Below are 23,925 nucleotides of genomic sequence, written 5' to 3'. Positions count from 1 at the left end.
TCATTTCATGCAAAGGGTATCACTGCTAGTCCTCCAACTTACAAAACCTACTAAACTTATTAAACCAGAATAGTAGGAAATTTAGTTCAAATACTACTTCAAAAATACTACCTTTAAATAATGATGTCTTTCTTATTGACTTCATTATTAAGTCAAAGACATAATGACATCTGTTAACAACTGTCTGCAAGGCCATCCTTAATAACTTGTATAATAATAACTAACAAAAACTGTGCGCATGAAATACAAAGTGGTGAGATTATTTTGACATAACTCACAAGACACATTTTGTAATGGTTTTAAATAAAGAAAATGGTGTACAAGTTATTGAAATATACAGTACTGTGTGAAAATTTTGCACATGCAAAAAAAATGGCTGCACAGCAAAAAATAAAATGATGCTATAAAATGCTCTAAAGAGCAATAAAAAGTAATGAACAAAACAAATATTAACATTTTTGTTGTGTCAACACTTTGCATTTAGCTTAAATATCAGGTACAATTTGTGCATTTTTTTTAAATGAAGAAATGGGTTTTACTCAGCATTTTGGAGAATCTGAGATGTTCCTTCTTGAGATTTCTTTGCATGCTAAACTTTATTATGTTTTTTTTGTCTGAATGTGCTTTCATTACAGATATACAAAATTTTTTGTAACATTACACCAGGTTAAGCCTGGAAATATACAATGTTTTTGTACCCCAAAATAAGGTGTGCCGTAGATTTTTTTGTCCAGTACTGTGTCATTTATATTGTCCTGTTTGCAAGATGCTGTTTTCACCTCTGGGATGGTGAAAAAAATAGATTTTGCCCTTGTCTCCTGACAACATGAAATGTGAGCATTAGCTGAAACAAAAGGGAAATCAGAACTCTGCCAAAAATGTTAACTCTGTTGACTTCTTGAGGTGAACTTTTCTACAGACATGTACATATTTTCTGTAAATGCGCCTTCTTTTCTATCAATTTTAAGCACTTGAATTTTTTCTCAAGATCACTTGGAGGGAAATGTGTATTTAGGCTTACTATATTTGTATCAGTATGAGAGATGTGTGCAAATTGCCTACATGAAGGAAGAGGGGTTATTAAAAGCCTCGGTTAACGCCAGCCTGCTGCATTGGCAGGGACTGAGTGGTTTTTAATTCAAGATCTAATCTTTTTTCATTAATGTAAACCATAGCCCCAAGACACTATTTCAGAAGGGGGATCATTTTCTGATTCCGTAAAAAGGTCGCTGTGAATGAAAAGCATTAGCAGAGAATAATCTGGTGGACTCCACCTATTTCCATGGCAGATTGAAATAGTGTATTCACTATTTAGGCTCTGTCTTTAGTTAAACCATATTGTTTTACCTTACTTGACCCCTCACACATACATGCATTGTAATGCCGGCATATAATAAGAGCATGATTTTGATTCGACAAGACAGATGGGTACTTTTGATCGATTTGACTGTACAGCCTGTGAAAGAGCAAAAAAAAAAAACTGCTGAAGACTAGTATGCATGCAAATGTGTCTCCTTTAATTCAGTGTGGAGTCGCCATGATGATTATGCTGATTTGTGCAGATTATTTGAGTGCCATCTGTCAGAGACAGAGAGAGATAGAGAGATGTATGTGGTATCTGAGGAAGGAGAGAAAGAGAAAGGTTTGGGCTTGTTGCTAGTTTTCTTCAAACAGGACCATTCATTTAGGTACATTCTCTTCCGTTGCCATGACTCGACAAAATGTGGTTTTGTACCTGATCAAACCTTGTGAGTTAAGGATTCTCTAAGTTTAATCATGTGCCAGTAGGTCCAATCCAACATGACAGCAAACTCACATTTCTGACCAAAGACTAGGCTTTTCATATGTCTAGGTTTAGCAGTTAAATTATCAAGAGATGGAGACTAGTGCAATATCGTTATTTAGGGGATCTAGGAGTAAGAGTCAGTTGACAATGAGAAAAATACATAATTAAATTAGTCCACACATTCTTTTTAAATGACTTAAAAGAAAACTGATGCCAATTACCAGATAGCACTGAAAAGTTTAAAAGTATAGTTAGTGTACAAGACAATTTTGAGTAATATGGCCATATGCAGTTAGAAAACTGCACCTTGTTTTTAGATGCACTAACCGTTTCTGGCCTCTAATACCACAAAAGAACAGGAAATCGAAGCGGTCCCGCAGCCCTCAGGCAAAAAAGGTGGACGAGCCACTTGAGAACACTGTCTATATAAGGTTATAACCAAAGCTGTTTTATGTAACTGGATGAAAAACAATATGGGTTTAATGAAGGCTGGAGAACTTGAGCGTTTCAGCATAACAATGCCTTCACATTTAGGATGCCCTTGAGGAGTTTCATTCATAGTCAGTGCTTAGGGAATTGTTGGGAAATGTACGTCGGTTAGAGCAAAAAACTGTTGTAAGAAAAAAGTTATTTTCTGCATTGTGGTGGTAGCGTTTGTTGCACAGAATTTAGCGTAGAGTAGTCAGACAGCATCCAGGTTATTAAAACTTATTTAAACTATAAAAGCTATTAAAATAATTAAAAAAAAATGTTTTACAGAATGCAGTACAGATTGAGACTGTGCACTGCACAGTCATGTGCTAGAAATAGACATCTTAAATAATGTATGCATGTAAGCCGGGGTAAGTGGGATGCTGCGTTTGGCAAATCCAACATATATCTGAGCTCTGTGAACCAGTTTCAATTATTTCATAGATTCCAATGTTTTTAATCTGGATGCAGTGCGCTAGAAAGAAAGTGTGGTTAAAAAACAGCTTTTCTCTTTACTGTCAGATATTAGGCCAGCTCTGAGTACTTTCTGTTTAAGCTGTTATCAGAGCCAATTATTGAGAGTTCTACTAACTCCCTTCATCCTCTGATAGGAACAGAAAACATTTCATATACACATCTGGGGGAAAAACATGCAGACCGATGCTCCAGGCTCTTCATGACCCGTGCAGACTCCACTGGTCTACTTGATCAAATTTCATGTATCATCTTCTTCTTCTTTCTCTCTTTCTTTCTCTCTCTCTCTCTCTCTCTCTCTCTCTCTCTCTCTCTCTCTCTCTCTCTCTCTCTCTCTCTCTCTCTTTCTCTCTCTCTCTCTCTCTCTCTCTCTCTTTTACACACACACACTCTCTCTGTTTCTCTTTCTCCTTCATTACCACCGTCTGTTCCTGTCACATTTACCAGCCGCTGAACAGGTGAGAACTGTGTCTGATTAACTGGCAGGGGGACATAATAACAGGAACACTTATACATGCATATGTGCGGTGTAGTGGGAAAACCTGTCGGATGTCATTGTAGTGATTTCTGGCAAAACAGGCAAATTTTTTTATCAGAAATTACCAAATATCATAGCTTCCACCTCAACTTGAAGATTTTGGGCAAAATAACATGGTAATATTTGTATTTAGGATAACTTGCCTTGGCATATATCTTCAGATATACTATGTGGACAAAAGTTTGTGAAAACCTGACCATAAGATTCATATGACCTTTTTGAACATTCCACCCACATTTAGTCCCAATTTACTGTTACAATAACCTCCACTCTTCCGGGAAGGTGTTTGATTGTGAAGATGTGTTTGTGGAGGTTTACGCTCATTCAGCCACAAGGGTTTTAGTAAAGTCAGGTACTGATGTAGGTGAGGTGAGGTGAGGAGGCCTGGGGTGCAGTCAGCGTTTCAGTTAATCCCTAATGGTTTTGATAGGCTTGAGGTTAGAGCTCTTTAGCAGGCCACTCAAGATCTTCCACTCCAACCCATGTAAACCATATCTTGATTTTGCTCACTTTGTGCACAATTGCAATGCCAGGTTTGTGTGTTCTAGTTTAAGTGCAGGGAAAATGTAATGCTACCACATCCTAAGACATTCTGTATAATTGTGTGCCTCTAACTTTGTGGTGAAAGTTTGGGGAAGAACCACATATGGCTGAAAAAGTCAAGTGTCTCAATACTTTTATCTATGTAGTATATAAAACATTGAAAACAGCGTATCTGCCCAAAAGTCGAACACCTTGCTAGCTAAGTGTGCTTTGACTAGTTCAATAAATGCCAGTGGCCATTTAGATTTTTAAGTGATTGAGTGTCATAGAAAATATTACATTTTATTTATTAACATATATTGTGTATGAACATATACACTTGATTTAAAATGTGTAAATAACCTAATTAAAACAACAATAATAAATGAAGCCCAAAGAGCATCATTGTCAGGGATTCACCCTGTCACGCCCCCCTCTGTAGCTGTCAGGGATTCACCCTGCCACGCCCCCGTCTGTAGCTGTCAGAGATCCCCCCTGCCACGCCCCCCTCGATAGCAGTCACGCTGCTTCCCAAGATTACCGACAGCTGTGGCTCATGAAAGATCAGACTACATAAACTCACGTTCTTGAGTCACAGGCTGTCGGTCGTTGTATTGTCATGCAGGTAAATCGCGTAGCTGCTCAAACGCCGGGATTCACCGCTGGCTATTTCTCCGAACTCCATTTCCTTATTGAAGTACTCATTGCCGAAAGCTTTACTTGCATTGGGATTAGGCGTTTGACATTCGCGCTCATAGTGGATACTTCGTTACGAGCGGATGTCTGGGTTTGCTTTGGTTTGCATTGGTGTATGAGTGTTTTGTTTTTTGCACCTCAATAAAGAACATGATTGGACTTTATCTGCTTCCGCGTCTGCAGCCTGATAATCATTCTGAATTAGTCAGTGATATTTAACCAGTAATTTGGGCATGTATATAGATCAGACAAGTGAAGAGTCAATGATGAGGCTTGTGTTTTAAATGCTGTGAGTGACTTTTACCTTAGCTGGATGACTCGGGTGGATAAAAAACGTATAATCAAAGTGAGTGCAAGCTTGATTTTTGTTTTTTATATAGCTTAAAATAAATAAAATAACAAAGAAAAAATACTGTAAGTTATTCCAAAAGTAGAAAAATATACAGGTATGTACAAATATCCAACTTTTTATGTTAAGATAATTCAAACTAATAATACCGATGGCAAAAGTATGCATAAAATCTCAAAATAGTTAGGATAATATTGAGATATAATATTTTTAAATAATTATTAAAGATCCGGCTATTCATAATATTTGACACTATAAATAAAAAATCTATTTCAAGGTGAAAATTAAGATCATTTAAATTCATTCAAATCCTGTCCCATCACGAGGACAAACAGTTCAAGGATATCCCCTATTATGTTTATAAAACGGGTGGGAATAAAATCAACAGTTTTATACATAGGACTTTTTTTTCCTGCTACACTCACAACAACTTCAGAAACAGCCCTCTGTGCTTTTCCTCGCTGCAAATTACATGAATGTAATTTTATTCTGTGGATTTGACCTTGATTTCATTGAGGTGGTCTGTCCTCTTTCTCCGGGCAGTTTTTACTACTGCAAAGAACCAAATGGCAAATATACAGCTGCTGTAAGGTACTGCAGACGCTAAAACCCAATGAGATAGAGAGAGAGAGAGCGAGAGAGAGAGCGAGAGAGAGAGAGAGAGAGAGAGAGAGATGTAGTTAATATTACATTACAGAATAAGCATGGCAGAAGCATGGACTGGAATATAAGAATTGCTCTAGGATCTGTTAGCCTCAGGCAATGGGACATACAGTACTGAATAGCCTACAGCTATTTTACCTCATCCAGCCTATCAACATAAGCCTCAACTCTCTATGCAAAAACCATCAACTACACATATAGCCATGTGACAAATTAAAGAAAAAAAATCAGTGTCTGTAGAAGGCACTTTGCTCCTATGGTTTGGTTTCACATTTCCGTTTAGAGTAAAGCAACCGCAAATCCACAGTCTTTCTGACTGATCAGCTGCAAATGCGATTATTTCATGATCCATGCTCTTAATTCTTACAGTATTTTAACTTGGTGATGAAGAAAAACACCAGCATATTTGAGCAATAAATGGAATTGCTTCCATTCTCAATTAGACAATATTCCAAAACACGTAAATTGTTATACATTAGTACTTAACATGAAAATGAAAGTCTCAGACATACACAATACCTCTACACCAAGTAGCAATTTATAATGAACATGACAGGTGGTCTCCATGTGAAGCATTTTTTCTTCCCCAGGCCCAAACACAAAGGTTCCTCTGGAACCTCCATGCAGGTAATGCAAATCCGAGGTGATTGTGTAAGCAAAGCTTTAGAGTGTCTGCTTTTTAGTGTGCTGTCTACAGAGACCCTTGCAGTTCTTCAGGCCTTTCAGTTTTAATTTGGCTTGGATGAGCACAGTTATTAGTGGTGAAGAGTGGCTGTGTCAGGCAGATCTGTAATAGGGCTCCTGCAATGTAGCCTCTGATAACATCTAATTAGTTGGTGTCCATCTTCAATGCTAATAACATACACACTGCTCAGAAGAGGCTTGGCCCTGAATAGAACAGAGCTCTGCACTATATGATGTCAAAGCTAAAGAAAATGTAGCTGATCCAGCCAATGCCTCAGTAACGGTAATAAAATACATATACTCCTAGTTGCTAGTTTCTTTGGGTGGTCTGGGACTTGGGTGATTGGTGCTGCACACATAGAATAGGACAAAATAGGCCAGACAATGGATTTTCCTCTCTGTGTTTTGTCTTACTTTATTTGCAAGAAAGATATAAAGCCTTTAGTACAAAATGGAGGATATGTGGCGGTCAGGTTAGGACACACAGAGAACAAATCACCAAAATACGAGCTATGTAGAAAATGAAAAAAGAAGCTACTCTCATCATCTTTGAAGCCAACAAGCAATAACATATCGACTCAACCTGATCACATCCTTTGGGATGAATTAGTCCAGAAATAGTCAAGATGAAAAGGAGAGATTTAAAATGCATGCCAAAGGAAAGAAAAAAAAAAAAGTGTTAGCTGGACTTGTCTCTGGAGAGCACAGATAAAATAAATCCTCTGAAAGTGTCAGTACAGTGTTTTGACAGGCAACAATGAGGATTTCTTCAAGGTTGAGATGAGATCCGCAAAACAAACAGATAAAGACAAAAGCTTGTCATTATCCCAAAGACATGCAGACCTTTTGGATTCCTGATGATTTAAAACTACACATATTTGCTGACCTGAATCCTCACAATGGTCACATAGATATCTGATTCGTTACTGTTTGTATTTATACTGTATTTGAGGGACAAGGAGGTGTAGCTGGGGTAGTGTGGGTGTACCGCCCCTAACCCCCCCCCCCCCTTCTCTTGCTCTGTGTGTAAAAAGTTATTAAAGCACCATCTTAGCATCAAAGTCACAGGTAAGACCCTTTTCAGTGGCACAGCTCTCATTTCAACTTCAATAGAATTTCATTTCCCTGTCTAGCTTCTCCAACCCTTCCCTTTCACCCCTACAATGAGATGTGAAGGGAATTGAAAGGGAAAAGGAGGTGGTTAATGTGTGTCTGGTGTGTGTGTGTGTGTGTGTGTGTGTGTGTGTGTGTGTGTGTGTGTGTGTGTGTGTGTGTCTGGTGTGTGTGTCTGGTGTGTGTGTCTGGTGTGTGTGTCTTGTGTGTGTGTGTGTGTGTGTGTGTGTGTGTGTGTGTGTATGTGTGAGGGTGTGAGGGTGTGAGAATGAGTCCTGTTGGTTACTGAAAAGGTTAAAGGTTAAGGTTTACATTTAGGTTTTAAGAATAGCAATAATTTGCTGCATTTTTATTGTGTATGGAAGATGTATTGAAATTCCTCACTCTGATTTTGATAATATATGCGTAGTCCAGTTTAGACAAAGTAGAAACAAAGCTTATTGATGAACATACAGTAGCTCATCATGGCAGTGAAAAGTAAACATGGGAAAAAATAAACAAATACATAAAAAAAAAAACCCAAAAAAACATGGCATGTGTAAGTTGCTGAAATCTGCAAGACTAATCTGTAGAGGAGGGGTGTGATGCAATGAGGCAAACTATATGTATTTGCCCAATATCTGCTCTATGTTATTGCTCTATATCTGTATATCCAAAACAGGTTGTTGCCAAAACCGGAAGAGATTTTATAAACACTATGCCCCAGAAGACACTGGGAATTTTGTCTCTCATAGTGCACAGGGATATTTTTTCCGAATCCTGCTAAAACAGCTAAAAAGAATTTTTGGACCTGCCTGCAAATGTAGTTTTTTTTTTTCCTATTACATAAACATATATATCATTTTCTACTCTTCTGTGAAGGATTTCTACTGTACTTTGTGCAGACCGTGACTGTGGGGATTTACCCATTCAGTCACAAGAGCATTAGTAAGGTCAGACACTGTTGTCAGGAGAGGAGCCCTGGGACACAGTCTATGTTCCAGTTCATAGCAAGAGTGTTCCTTGAGGTTAAGGTCTGGACTCTTAAGTTCTCCTCCACCAACCTTGGCAAACCATGTCTTCATGGACCTTATGCATAGGGGCATTTCATTCTGGAACATGCTTTGTCCGATTAATTCAAGTAAGTAATCCTTAAAGGGAATACTTTATTCTACAGCATACAAGCGAATTTTATTTGAAGAACCACATCTTTTGTGTAAGTCAGTTTGGCAAAGGACAACATATGGGTGAGTTAGTCAGGTGTACAAAAGCCGTTGGTCACAAGGTGCAGGTCCGTGTGCATCTCTGTGAAAATGAATACCTCCTTGTGACATTTTTGTGTCCTGGTGCTCTATACTCTCAAACAAATGCAATTTGAACAATGCTAACAAGCTTTCTAAAAATACACTAATACAATCAATACATAAATCTAGTGGTTGTTCCATCTGTGCCACAATCAAATCATATGTTGTGCATATAAAGACACAGAAAACTCAATAACATTAATTGATTATGTAGTCAGATAGATTTCCTGCACCTTTTGGTTTTGTTCAGACAGACTAAGAACTAAGGAAAACTTTGGCTCACATGGGACAGATGAAAGAAATTCTCTCTGTTGTCAGGCCTCAAAGCAAAACTAATTTCATTGAAATGAAAGGCAGGTAGGAGAAGGAAGAGGAAAGCTTTCATTTGTTTGCAATAAGATGCAATCATTCACATTGTTCAGCCTTTGAATTGATACAAATGCAAGACACTGCGAAATGTTCTCAGCCAGATAACAGCCAAGCAAACATAGCTGACTTTATTAAGATGGTAAAAGGGTGGCTTGTGTTCTGAACAGTTATTACAACAAAAGTACTGAGGGGATGCTCACATGCAAATCCTACCAACAAATATTGACGTTCTAAAGTGGCTCTATGGTCTTGCTGAAGGACCAATTTAAATGTTCTGTCCATCACGCTGTTCTGACCCATGAGCCAGATGATGTGTGTCACTCTTGTGGATAAAGCAGTGATGTAGCATTTGAATGAGGATATGACCTTCTCCAAACATTTCTGTTGGAATTCTAGGTGTCCTCCAGCTCCACATAGCTTCCACATGGGGAAATAACTGGGGAAATAACTCTGTGCCAAATTTGTCAGCCTCAGTGCTGGCTGTAGCAGCTGGCAAGTTCCTGGTGTGGGCACAAGGGACTGATGCATGTTTAAAGAATGCACAGTGCTGGAAGACTTGAGAATAAACAGGGTTGTGAGGGTTTGGGTTGAATCCAACCATAGGGAGGGCTGTTTTCTCTTTGGGAGGAGTGGTGAGCATGAGTAAGCAGCCTCCAGTGGACTCACATTAAAAACCAAACCTGCACATCTCAGGGGCTCTTCAAAGCAAAGGCAAGTGAGTGCTATTAATCCCAGGCTTTTCTTGTGAGGAACTGGGGTGACTGCTTTTTGTGTGTGCCTGCAGGAGAAATAAGGTAATGAGATCACACAAGTTATAGCTTTTATTGAGCTAGTTTGAGCCTCCTCTGAGGCTTTCTTTTGCTGTGATATAGGCCAGCATTTAATCCATTTTACTGAAGACAAACCTCTTTAATCATGTCACAACGATCCTAATCTTATGCTTTGTACACATGGATGGGGAAAGTATAGTTTATAAGGGTTTTTAATATTAATAATAATAATCATAATTCCATTGGTATTGAGGCAGATCAAGCCACAAATAAATGTGAGCAGCATGCACAAAAAAATTTATTCTTCCTTTCCTACATTTCCTCTTTGATTTCCCAGAAGGACATATTTGGTGGGTGGCATGATAGTGTAGCAGTTAGCATTTGTACCTTCCACTGTCAAAAAACATACAAAATATAAGCTTAATATGAATACTTAATTGCCCCAGAGTAAATCCCCCTCCAAATTTTGTTATAGTGTTACTGAGATTGGCTCTGGATCGATCAACCCAGTATAAAAGAGTTGCAGAAGGAAGACGTGTAGAAGGAAGGAAGGAAGGAAGGAAGGAAGGAAGGAAGGAATGAAGGATGGAAGGAAGGAAGGAAGGAAGGAAGGAAGGAAGGAAGGAAGAAGGGAGGAAGGGAGGGAGGAGTTAATCCAACCCAATAATAATTTTTCCATGTGAGTTTGAAATAGAATCCTTTATCGGGTAGGCAATGTTGATTTCCACAGCTGCATTAAATTTTATTCCAGTGGCTTGTTGCGAATTCAAGATTGTGTAACTAATAAGATGCAGACACGAAGGCTGAACCTGGAGTCAGCTGCATTATCATGCAACCTTGAGCTTGCCATTGAAGAGGCATGGATGGTTTCTGAAAAAAATTAGTTACTGTGAGTTCGTTCTCACTAGCTGCATATGCCTCACAGCACAGTTGAAAACACATTAGAACTAGCTTGTAAACATCAATGAACCCTTATGTTGATGAGGACATAACTCAGATAAGACACTTGAGCCAATCCAAAAGATTTTATACAGGTAGATTTTAGTAACAAATCTTTTTTTCCTTTGCCCTTTCATCCCAGACCTTCTATTTTCATATGCACACAGAGCAGGAAAGAAACAGAGAGACACTGAAATCTGAAAAGAAAACTATATATATATATATATATATATATATATACAGTGAGGAAAATAAGTATTTGAACACCCTGCTATTTTGCAAGTTCTCCCACTTAGAAATCATGGAGGGGTCTGAAATTGTCATCGTAGGTGCATGTCCACTGTGAGAGACGTAATCTAAAAAAAAAAATCCAGAAATCACAATATATGATTTTTTAACTATTTATTTGTATGATACAGCTGCAAATAAGTATTTGAACACCTGAGAAAGTCAATGTTAATATTTGGTACAGTAGCCTTTGTTTGCAATTACAGAGGTCAAAGGTTTCCTGTAGTTTTTCACCAGGTTTGCACACACTGCAGGAGGGATTTTGGTCCACACCTCCACACAGATCTTCTCTAGATCAGTCAGGTTTCTGGCCTGTCACTGAGAAACACGGAGTTTGAGCTCCCTCCAAAGATTCTCTATTGGGTTTAGGTCTGGAGACTGGCTAGGCCATGCCAGAACCTTGATATACTTCTTACAGAGCCACTCCTTGGTTATCCTGGCTGTGTGCTTCGGGTCATTGTCATGTTGAAAGACCCAGCCTCGATCCATCTTCAATGCTCTAACTGAGGGAAGGAGGTTGTTCCCCAAAATCTCGCAATACATGGCCCCGGTCATCCTCTCCTTAAAACAGTGCAGTCGCCCTGTCCCATGTGCAGAAATACACCCCCAAAGCATGATGCTACCACCCCCATGCTTCACAGTAGGGATGGTGTTCTTGGGATGGTACTCATCATTCTTCTTCCTCCAAACACATTTAGTGGAATTATGACCCAAAAGTTCTATTTTGGTCTTATCTGACCACATGACTTTCTCCCATGACTCCTCTGGACCATCCAAATGGTCAATGGCAAACTTAAGACGTGCCTGGACATGTTCTGGTTTAAGCAGGGGAACCTTCCGTGCCATGCATGATTTCAAACCATGACGTCTTAGTGTATTACCAACAGTAACCTTGGAAACGGTGGTCCCAGCTCTTTTCAGGTCATTGACCAGCTCCTCCCATGTGGTTCTGGGCTGATTTCTTACCTTCCTTAAGATCATTGAGACTCCACGAGGTGAGATTTTGCATGGAGCCCCAGTCCGAGGGAGATTGACAGTCATGTTTAGCTTCTTCCATTTTCTAATGATTGCTCCAACAGTGGACCTTTTTTCACCAAGCTGCTTGGCAATTTCCCCGTAGCCCTTTCCAGCCTTGTGGAGGTGTACAATTTTGTCTCTAGTGTCTTTGGACAGCTCTTTGGTCTTGGCCATGTTAGTAGTTGGATTGTTACTGATTGTATGGGGTGGACAGGTGTCTTTATGCAGCTAACGACCTCAAAAAGGTGCATCTAATTTAGGATAATAAATGTAGTGGCGGTGGACATTTTAAAGGCAGACTAACAGGTCTTTGAGGCTCAGAATTCTAGCTGATAGACAGGTGTTCAAATACTTATTTGCAGCTGTATCATACAAATAAATAGTTTAAAACTATTTAAAACTATTAAAATAGGATTTTTTTTTTTAGATTATGTCTCTCACAGTGGACATGCACCTATGATGACAATTTCAGACCCCTTCATGATTTCTAAGTGGGAGAACTTGCAAAATAGCAGGGTGTTCAAATATTTATTTTCCTCACTGTATATATATATATATATATATATATATATATATATATAGTTTTCTTTTCAGATTTCAGTGTCTCTCTGTTTCTTTCCTGCTCTGTGTGTGTGTGTGTGTGTGTGTGTGTGTGTGTGTGTGTGTGTGTGTGTGTGTGTGTGTGTGTGTGTGTGTGTGTGTGTGTGACTGTCAGGTAGAACAACCCCCAATCACTAATTTATCAACAATTTCTCTTCTTGAGACAGTAATGCTCTTCAAATGACCTTTACTCAAAGCACTATCACTGAAGCATCCAGTACTAAATCCAGTACTGGGAGGGATAATCCGCACCTTGAAAAGTTATTGATGCCTTGTGCCATAATACTGAATATTAATCGTTCCTCTCTCCTCATCTGTCCGAACACTTCCTCTATCATCGACATTGTCAGCCATATAGATAGTGGGTCTAGCTCTCCTTTGTAAACTTTTTCCCGTCCATTAGTCTCCAAGATAGGAAAAATGGAGTTACAAATGAGCTTGCTGATCACCTAGCTCAGTGGGCTTTTAAAGAGAGCAGTGCCAAGGCTCTCGAGCTATTTGCTCATTTCTCATTTAGATAACAAGGTTTTTCAAGTGGCTGCTTATTGATTTGATTTAATTATATATATATATATATATATGCATGCCAAATATGCCTACCAAAACAGGCATCTTTTCTTTGTTTGCCCTTCATGACTGATTAAATATTAAACCTACTTTTTTGCTAGACTGGTGCTAGATCGGTCAAAAGCTGTGTGTGTGTGTAGGTGTGTGTCTGCATGTGTGTGTGTGTGTGTGTGTGTGTGTGTGTGTGTGTGTGTGTGTGTGTGTGTGTGACTGTCAGGTAGAACAACCCCCCATCACTAATTTATCAACAATTTCTCTTCTTGAGACAGTAATGCTCTTCAAATGACCTTTACTCAAAGCACTATCACTGAAGCATACAATGTTGCAAAATGCTCTAGACGCTGCTCTATTGAATTACAGAGGCATATGCTAGTAATAGACGCATTCTGCCATGCGTTCGCTTCTGAGCCGGCGAGATCTGAGTCCTGAAACTGAAATGACATCCTTCTGAAATGAGAGTTAGTTGGTGCATGTGGCCCTGTGTCCTCCTGGGAATAGAGGTGGTCAGGTTTGAGAGAGCTGTGAATCATCGATTAGCAACGGTAGTAAATGTCTAACATGGAAACAGTGTGTGTGTGTGTGTGTGTGTGTGTGTGTGTGTGTGTGTGTGTGTGTGTGTGTGTGTGTGTGTGTAAGTGTAAGTGTGTGTGTGTGAGAGAGAGAGAGAGAGAGAGAGAGAGAGAGAGAGAGAGAGAGAGAGAGAGAGAGAGAGAGAGAGAGAGAGAGAGAGAGAGAGAGAGAGAAATTGTGCTGTTGGGGTGGGAGGGGGACCTTGTGCTGTTCTCACACTTTCCTATTCATTCACTGACAGAAGCTAAATTCGTTATGCATATTAAGAGCTGTGCTCAACTCTACTTTGACTCCCTCACATGCAATTCTCCTCTGACACCCACACACATACACACCCACACACACCCACACACTTCTGCTTTTTTTTTTTTTTTTTACATCCACCAGTTTGTATTAGAGGAACACAACCTTTATTTCCAGTCCTGCTAGATATGGTGTGCCCTTACCCACCTGCCCATCATTTTGAGATGTGACCTCATGGTCAATGAGAAATGTTGAAGGGGGCAGAGGAGAGGTATGCCCCATGCCCTTTAACATCACTATAGGTCAGGCTCCATCCACTTCAATTCAATCTGTCCGCCTTTTCAAATTTAGATTCACTGTGCACTTTCTCAGACTAGCATGTAGACCCCTTTCTCCAGGCACCAATTTGAGGGGCAAAACCTACCAATCAATTCCCAAACTAGAAACTGCAAACTGAATTAGAGGCGAGAGAGTGGATGTGTCTACAGTATATCAAAAGCGTTCGAGAGCTAAGAGCTGCTGAATAGTACCAAGAGCATGAGCATGATTAAAGGTAACCTGTGTAGGCCATTCTGATCACACACTCTCTAGCTGTATGTCATGCCCGCCACTCTGAACTCTCGATTGATTTTCACAGCTTCAAACTGCCGGCGCGTCTGTGTTTTTCACAAGTACAGGTGGATGCAGCGATGAAGCAGACTTCTTCTCATGTAGTCCCTTATTAACAGTCGCCAATCCAGTGAACACTGAGAACACTCTCATTTGTTAATAAGGCCTTTATTACATTGTATAAGCAAATATAAGCAATGATGTCAAACTAGCAATAGATCCTCATAATTTGAAATATATCACCATATGTTTAGAGTTCACATGCAGATCCAGTTCCTCATTCTCTCTCTCGCACTCACACACATGTTCTCTTTCTTATTTTCCTTTCCATATAAGAGTGGCAGGCTGCCCATTTCAATATGTAAATCATCCATAATTCAATGCTGCTTGCCATAAATCTTAATTAGCAAGAAGAAAGAGAAAATGGAGCTGTTCTTGAGGTTCTTTAATGTAACTTAATTATGTAAAGACTCCATCTAAATCCAGTACTGGGAGGGATAATCCGCACCTTGAAAAGTTATTGATGCCTTGTGCCATAATACTGAATATTAATCGTTCCTCTCTCCTCATCTGTCCGAACACTTCCTCTATCATCGACATTGTCAGCCATATAGATAGTGGGTCTAGCTCTCCTTTGTAAACTTTTTCCCGTCCATTAGTCTCCAAGATAGGAAAAATGGAGTTACAAATGAGCTTGCTGATCACCTAGCTCAGTGGGCTTTTAAAGAGAGCAGTGCCAAGGCTCTCGAGCTATTTGCTCATTTCTCATTTAGATAACAAGGTTTTTCAAGTGGCTGCTTATTGATTTGATTTAAGCGTGCCATGCTAAGTAAAAAAAAGATGGTGGTGTGCTAATGCACTTTTCCGTAGCTTTTATCTTGAATCAGTGGGGGGAGATTATGAGAAACATTCGTCAGCTATACAAAGCGTTCAAGCAACTTGTGGGAAACTGAATTTTGCTCTGTTTCTCTTTAAATTGTGCCATTATCAGTATATTATGTATAAAGCGCACATACAGTAAGCTGTGAGTTAGTGTCAGTCTATCTCTGCACCTCCTTCTGTCTGTATCTCTTGCCACACTCCAAAAAGAAAGCCTCACTTGTGGGATCCGGTTGAGCGATGAGAAACATATCAGTGAATCTCGGTTTCAGACACAGGAATGGTTCAGCACATTTCCTTCAGGGAACTAAAAAGCCTCATTCCCAGCCATCTCAGCTGAAATCTTTTGGCAGAACCATGTACACGGTGTGATATCTTGGCAGATCTCTGATCTCTCACTAAAGAAGGGACTTAATGCTGAACAGACAGTATGGTACCATGGGAAATGCTGATCCTGGTCTGTGGAAAGTCTGAGTATGTTTCACTACATCTGTCTCATCTCATTCACATTAACATCCAACCTGCTGCCTGTCAGCGCACTGCTGGATTTACACCTGATACACATAATTAATAGGCATTAAGGTTTTTAAGTATCCCAGTTGCTGCTCTGGCCAAATCTCACCTCAAAGCATGAAACTCTTTATGGTGGATGTAGCCAAAGCACAGAAAACCAAATAGGATTTACATAAGAAACAGAGCTCAGTTTATTTAAGATTTCTGTCAAAACAGGTTTTCAAATGCAGGTTCTCATTTCAATAATGCAGGTGTACACCTGATGTTTTTAAATGATAAGCTTTGTGAACATCACTCTTGTATTGGAATACTCCAGCACTCTGTACATTTATTCACTCTGTCATACACTTTTTTTTTGGTTCTGTGTTATTCACTTTTTTTTCTCCCTTTAGGCTGATATACATTATATGTACAAAATTTTGTGGACACCTGACAATAACATTCAAGTATGCTTTTCGAGCATCCCATTTCACATTTAGTCCCTGTTTGCTGTTATAACAACCTTCATTATTCTGGGAAGATGTTCTATTAGATTTCTGAATTGCAATGTGGAAATTTGTGCTCATTCAGCCACAAGGGCATTACTAAATTCAGGTACTGATGTAGAATGAGGAGACCCGAGGTACTTTTGGCATACCAGTTCATCTCAAATATGTTCAGTAGAGTTGAGGTCAGAGCCCTATAGTTGCCCAATCTTCTACTCCAAGCTATGTAACCCATATCTTCATGGCACTTTGTGCACAGGGGTATTGTATTGCTACAACAGATTTTGGTCTCGTAGTTCAAGTAAAGGGAAAAAATTGTTCTACCATATCCAAAGACATCCTATACACTTTGTAGTAATATTTAGCAAAGAACCACATATGGCGAGAAAAGTCAGGTGTCCCAAAACTTTATAAAACTGCCCTAGCCTAATGTTGATAATTGTGGTTATAATATTATGCAGGCCCAAGGAAAGAGTTTGTGGTTATTTTATATATGAAACAGATGCAGTAGATATAGATAAGGCTAAAAAGACATGGGTGTATTCCTTGAAGCTAGAGGTGGATGTGCAGCTGTGGGTTTTGATTCCAACCCAGCAGCAACAGCACACCTGTTTCAGATGACTGATGAGCTGTATCATATATACTCCTGCTCGGCTAGGATGAAAACCTGCAGCCACCAGGTTTTGTGCAGATAAGATCAGACACAAGCACCTTAAACAGTATTACAGCATATGGTCTTGAGAATAATGTAATAGATTACAGCACACACAGTGGGGTGGCGGCTGGCCAGAAATTCTGTATTATTCATGTGGCATCATGCAAGTTAATCCATGAATGTGTGTTCCTGTTTGCATGCATGTGCTCAGTAAGTTGTGCACAAATAAGCTAAATCTCGCTACCACTGCTGAGTGCTCTTAATGCATCGTGGTGTGCAGTCATGCCTCATTAGAGAGCTGGATGTTACAGTGGGTTGGACTGGTCCAAGCTGGTCATCAGCAGCTGTGGGAGGGTGTGCTGCAGCAGCAGTGCTGATTGACGGCCTGGACATGACAAAACAAAATAGGAACATATGCTCTTATGAGCTACTGAATATAAAGACATTAACCGGTATAGATCGACATTATGCTTACCTTGAATATTTAAAGGGTAGAAAACACTTTTAAGTTTCGCAATATTTTGGAATGGAGATAATCTGGCAATATTCTGAGCCTAACCTACAAATTGTCAAATTTCTTATCTCAAGTAGACTTTACAGTTACAATGTTAAAATCAGTGGTGGATGGTTAAGGCCAGCAAAGCCTTCTCTGAAGCAATGGTCAGAAGCACTGACCTACATTTACAAATTAAATTCTAATATTTGTTCCATGAAATTGTATTAATTTTTTCCCAACAGATTATTCTCTTCATTTCGTAGCGTTTCTCTTGGCTGCACCGTAATTCCATTATGTGCTTGTGGATGTTAGATTTTTTTTCCAATCAGATGTTAGCCTCTATGTGCTAACAAAGTTAATATTGCTGGCTCTTTGGCCATAAAGAATATTAGCAACAGGTCTGTTTCTTTAACCAATCAGATTTCAGATTCGCCTTACAGAGCATTTTTCTGTCCACTGACTGGTTGGTCAGAGGGAAACTGTTATAGCTGTTGTAGCGTTGCACACATTAATACATCCAAGTTAGACTTTTTTTACGCCTACGGAGAAAGAGAAATTGATTTAGTCTCGGACATACTTAAGTATTTCAAAGAAATGCTAGACATCGTGGGGAGAGGTCGGTCAACCCAGAAGCTAGCTAGCTTGTCTCAGCCTGGAAAAGGGTTTGTTTACCACTTCCAGATCAGTGAATATGAGCAGTACCACTGGCTTACAGCCCCTGAGGAGCGGTGCAAAATATGAGTCTGCATCTCTGGTGAGTAGGTTGTATTTTATTAAAAATGTTAATGTTTTTGTCATGTTATTAGAAAAATATTGATTCTGAACTGCTCCAGATGATGTAGGTGCACAGTTGGGATGGTAGTGTAGAGGTTTGGAGTTGTCTTAACTGAGTTTCTTGCTTTAGTAAAATGGTATTCACCCTCCATATGTGAAACGCCTCTCTCTCTGTAATGCCACGCGTTGTTATATTACGTTTTTGAATTGTATTGATGGTTTTATAATCGCAATGTGATAGTGGTGGTATTAAAAGGTGGATTAAGTCGGGTAAGTTAATTAAGGCCCAGGTACCAAATGCACAAATGCATGTAAAATCTTAGACCGCTTCAGACCTTAAATGCTACTGTCTACTTCCTAGCATTTTTGCTGTACTAATAAGAACAGGATATACAATAAATGTATGCAATGCATCTGGTTTAGTTTGTACCTTTCAGTCATTAGACTGGTCTTTAATCTGACTAAGAAACTTTCCTCACTACATTAACAACCCTGATTGTCAATAATGATAATTAATTACATTATGAAAAGTTCAGCCGGCACATATTTTAAAGTCACATTGTTTCTTCTGAGCCCACCTTTGCATGGGTTATGAATTTTTGTTCTAGCATGTTCTGTGGGAAATAATTCAATTTGCCACTAAACATGCCAGAGGAATGAAGAAAATGATTTGCACCATCTTTTTTAGTGAACTCATAAAAATCCAATATATCAAAGCTGTGCCCTGGCGATACGTGTTAAACAGACACCTGTTTTCATTTAGATTGCCCTTTCTCCGTCATTTCCTTTTGTCATTTTCATTATTCCAGTGAACCTTGCGAAAGAAAAAACAAGGAACCAAACTGTAGGGCTGAAATTAGAAGTAAAACTGAACTGACGCCTCTGGTGGGATTGGTTCCTGTCTAACACAGTGCAGAGAAGCTGCTGAATGCAGAGGAATATTGCTGGATTTATAATTTATATTCCATTGCTTCTGTTCACCTCAGCATTCCAAAGAGCAGGCTCTTTCTCTCTCTTCCCATCTCTTGCTCTCTTTCTCTCTCTAACAGATGTCAGGCCAGGGATTACTTTCCAGATGGCTGCCTCTAAACTTCAGCGTTAATCATGGTCAACACCTCCTCTCACTAAGGGTAATGATGGCAGCCTACCTTTCCTGTTACTATTACTTGCCCTCCTTCAGCCTGCTCCTCACTCTTACCCCAATACATCCCTCCCTCTCTGTCTCTGAATTCCTGATGTGTTTTCTGAGACTCCAGTAGATGGGATGGGAATTGAGATTGTAAAACACAACATTAACTCAGCTTCTGCAGAACTTATTTTGGCATTTTTACAGATTAGCAACAGGCCTCTTCAGAAAACAACAAATGTTTGGATTTCTTAACAGGACTCCATGGCCTACACAGCATGGTGTCATGGTTTGTTACACACATGTTCAGGGTAAACTGGTTCTAATTCCATCTGCCATCTCAGGGGACATTAGGTAAATAGAAAAAAATAATGTTTTACATCCGCATACTCAGGCCTATAGCTGCAGTAATAACCACATTGTTTTTTTGTATGTGATTTATTTTGTTCCAGCTGTGTGTGTTTAAACGGACATTTAGGACTATATTAAAGTGGAGATAAATAGGCTAGGAGTTAATAACTTCAATATGTTAACCTCCGATGTAACTATGGACTTAAGGGTTACTCAGATGACTACTGAGAGTTTCATGTGTGGTGAAAAACACCAAAAACAGAGGTGTTTCTCAGTTACATTTTCAACCTTAAAATATAGCAATCTTTTTACTATTATTATTATTATTATTATTATTATTATTAATAATACATTTGTTTGTTTGCTTGTTATTTATTCCATTCATTTATTCATCCAGTTATTTATTCATTGCATAATATCAGCTCCATCTGAACAATTATTTGTCCATTGCAATGTTCAATTCAATCAAATTTGCAGTGAGTAACATGACAATTACAGCAATAAATTTTTCTTATGTCATTGTTATTATTTTTTGTACTTTTACTGAAGAAAGCAACTTAAGGAACACGCAGAACTTTCTCTGTGTAAGTAAACAACTTTATATCTGGTCTTTAATGAGAGAAAAGGCACTGCATTGTCTATGTGAATTGCATAGACAATGCAGTGAGAATGCATAGAGAATAAACAAAATCACATTACACCACCGACAGAAAGAAAGGACTAGCTATAACCTGAATTCTTAATTGCCACTTTAACTGTCCAGACAATATCATTACACTCACAGAGGAGAGATAACACAGACTGATGTGATATTCCTTATATTATTCCATGTCTGTTCATATTACTTTCTAATATGAACCTTTCAAGGTAATTAGATTTTGTCCTTTTAACGTTATTTTATTTTCTTGCCTCTATAGTCAAGCAAATTTACAAGGTGACCTTACTTCTATGCCGACTAAAACAGGAGCACAAATATGACATCTACAATTACATTTGTTTCTACACTTACTAACAAGTGATATTCGTTTCAAACAAATGGTGCAGTGGTGCATGCATTATTTAAATTGAAGTGCAGAAGATACAAAATAACCCTTGTTTCTTTCAAGAATAATTGCATACCTTGCTGGCACTGCTTTCTTCTCTCCATTTTTAGCATATAAGATTAAAACATGTGGAACATAATAGCAGACCTCCTTGTCCAAATGTCTGAATGAGTTTATTTGCTTTATTCTGAAACCCAACAAATCACAGTCTGATCAAATATTATTGTTAAGATATTAAATTAGTAACATTTCTACTCTTTATATAATTTATATTCTGTATTCTTACTAAAGATATGTATAGTAGGCAGAATTAAAAGGACACCCAAATCAAAGAAATAGTTGGGAAACTAACCCTAACCCTAACCCTAACCCTAGAGGTTCCCTTAATGAAAAACCTAAAAGTCAGCAAAAAATATTGCCTTCTATTCTTGGAAGGAGAAAAATTCTATAATCATCTATAAGGTAAATACTGAACAGCAGATGTTTTGTTTTATGTTTGTCATGAAGCAAGACAAGAGCTTATGGGAAAGCAAGACAAGGAACTCTCAAGTAACATGTTTAACAAAGCAATTATGCAGAGTACATTATATCCCACCTCAAATACCTCAAAATCTGTTTCTTTCCATTCTGCATCTGTACTGCAGTGCCATAACTATATTCAGCATCAGAGGTGGGAAGTAACGGAGTACAAATACTTTGTTACTGTACTTAAGTAGATTTTTCAGGTATCAGTACTTTACTCCACTATTTATAACTTTTTACTTTTACTCATTACATTTTTACACAAATATCTGTACTTTTTACTTTTTACATTTTCTAAACCGGCTCGTTACTTTAGTTTGAATCCATTGATTTGGTGAAATATATTTTTTATTTTCACTGTGCGCCGATTTCAGCCGAACAACCGATTTCCTGTCATTGCGTGTCTTTTTCAATCCGCTGGTGTATAAAGTCCTGACTCTCACTCACCACAGATGTAGACTAGTTTATGGAGATAAAAATGAGCAGGCAGAAGGCAGTAAGAAGTTTGGGGTTAATGTGGATGAGACAGAGGGAGTCAGTGATGTAAACATGACTGAGAACAGACACAATTATGATCACCATCATCTTTTCTCTGCTTGTGTTCTATATGTTGATTTTCAGCCTGGATACATTCATTAGGTAACAACATTTTAATTCGTTTTGTATATATATTATATATATATATATTTGGCTGTCAAAATTGAAATTATTGTAAACGGCACTAGATGTTATTAACACTATCAATTCAGCGCGCATTTTTGTTTTTACCATTTTTATTAAAAAAATATAAATACATAAATAAATAAATAAATAAATAAATAAATATAAAAGAGGCGAAATTAAAACCTCCAGCAAAACATACACTTATTCACGACGTCCCTTCTTTACTTAGATATAAAATAAATAAATAAACTCCACCGAAAAATAATTTTAATCAGCAAACTTTTGTTTTATTTTTTGTACAAAGTCTCAAATCAAACACCAAATCCGCCATGTTATACACAATTAACCCTCTAGGTGGCGTTTTGTGGGTTTTTCCCTCATAATGGCGACACGAACTTAAATGACTGTCTTTATAGATCATACAGAACAAAACATCATTCAAATCTGTAAAATGTCTGTGATTATATATATAAAAGCTTCTTGACTTGAAGAGGTGCACTTTCTCCGGTATCACCTCATTAACTGTCCGTGTGGAAACATAGCAAAGGCTCTTAATAATGTCCACACGTCTCTGCACTGTTATAGCCTTTATATTTAATCACTGTACATATGCTACATATATATCACATGCTGTAAATATGCTACATATTTATCTGCACTATTTGAACAATTGCTATTTTTTGCACTTCTGTTAGATGCCAAACTGCATTTCGTTGCTGTGTACCTGTACTATGCAATGACAATGTTCTATCTATCTATCTATCTATCTATCTATCTATCTATCTATCTATCTATCTATCTATCTATCTATCTATCTATCTGTCTGTCTGTCTGTCTGTCTGTCTGTCTGTCTGTCTGTCTGTCTGTCTGTCTGTCTGTCTGTCTGTCAAATATTAATATGATGTGAGGTCCAGTTAACAGCTAAAACAGGTAGAAGTAATAACTACTTTTTACTTAAGTACATGTCAGAGCCAAGACTTCTTTACTTTCACTTAAGTAAAAAGGTATAATCAGTACTTCAACTTTTACCTGAGTATTTTAAAACATGAGTATCTGTACTTCTACTTAAGTAATGGATGTGTGTACTTTTGCCACCTCTGTTCAGCATGGACTTTAAAGATAATATATGCTGCTTTATTCCTTAACTAAGATACTATACTGCTTATCTGTAACTATTCATTTTTCTACCAAGTAGAATCACTGTAACTAGCAATTTAGTACCAAGTCCCATTTTTACTTTTGACCATTTCATTACTTCAGTCAACAAAATAGTTTGCTACGCTGCATTGCTTTCATGATCAGTTTGTAAATAGGTTAGTTTTGATTCACCATCTCTATCTGTGGCTAACAGGTCATTAGCCAAATATTCAGCTCTGGTAAATGCATCACACAAAATACATTTTTTTTTTTTTTTACTAAAAGAAGTAAATTATAAAAAGATAATTTCCATAATACAAGTCAAAGGGAAAAATCTGACTTCTACTTCCCTGATAGTGATGTAGAATAGTGTATAGGCCCTAAAGTGTGTGATTCAGCAGCTTTAGTCTTTCAATGTGTATAGCTCTTTCATCTCTTAATTTGTAAACTAGGTTTATGGACACCTGACCATTCACCCATATGTAATTCTTCCACAAACTGTTGCAAAGATGATACAAAATGGAAAGCACACAATTTCCAAATCTAGAATGTCTTTGTATGCTGTAGCATTCCCATTTCTTTTTTACTGTAACTCAGGGATCTGACCTCTACACTAAGACTGACCGTAAAAAAAGTTAATCTTTTTGATGATTCAAATGTTGATGGCACCTGTGGGCTTCTCGCTCATCAAAAGTACCTGACATCACTAATGTTCTTGCAGCTGAATTAG

The 23,925-nt window shown here is 38.3% G+C and overlaps 1 protein-coding gene across 2 annotated transcripts in view; it reads left to right on the top strand.

Annotated features, from left to right (window-relative positions):
• rtn4rl1b (reticulon 4 receptor-like 1b) overlaps positions 1-23,925 on the top strand; it is a 172,177-nt gene that overhangs the window by 97,778 nt on the left and 50,474 nt on the right. The window contains exon 1 of one of the 2 annotated variants that reach the window (XM_083548702.1): positions 8,510-9,742. The exons of the other annotated variant lie outside the window; for it this stretch is intronic. The gene's annotated coding sequence lies outside the window, so the exon portion shown is untranslated. Of the gene's footprint in view, positions 1-8,509; positions 9,743-23,925 lie in introns of those variants that run through there. 2 annotated transcript variants of the gene reach the window in all.

This window comes from Silurus aristotelis (genome assembly GCF_946808225.1).
Source record: "Silurus aristotelis genome assembly, chromosome: 8".
Classification (NCBI taxonomy): Eukaryota; Metazoa; Chordata; class Actinopteri; order Siluriformes; family Siluridae; genus Silurus; species Silurus aristotelis.
The sequence above is the reverse complement of the archived record's forward strand: the minus strand, read 5'-3'. Positions and strand labels throughout refer to the sequence as shown.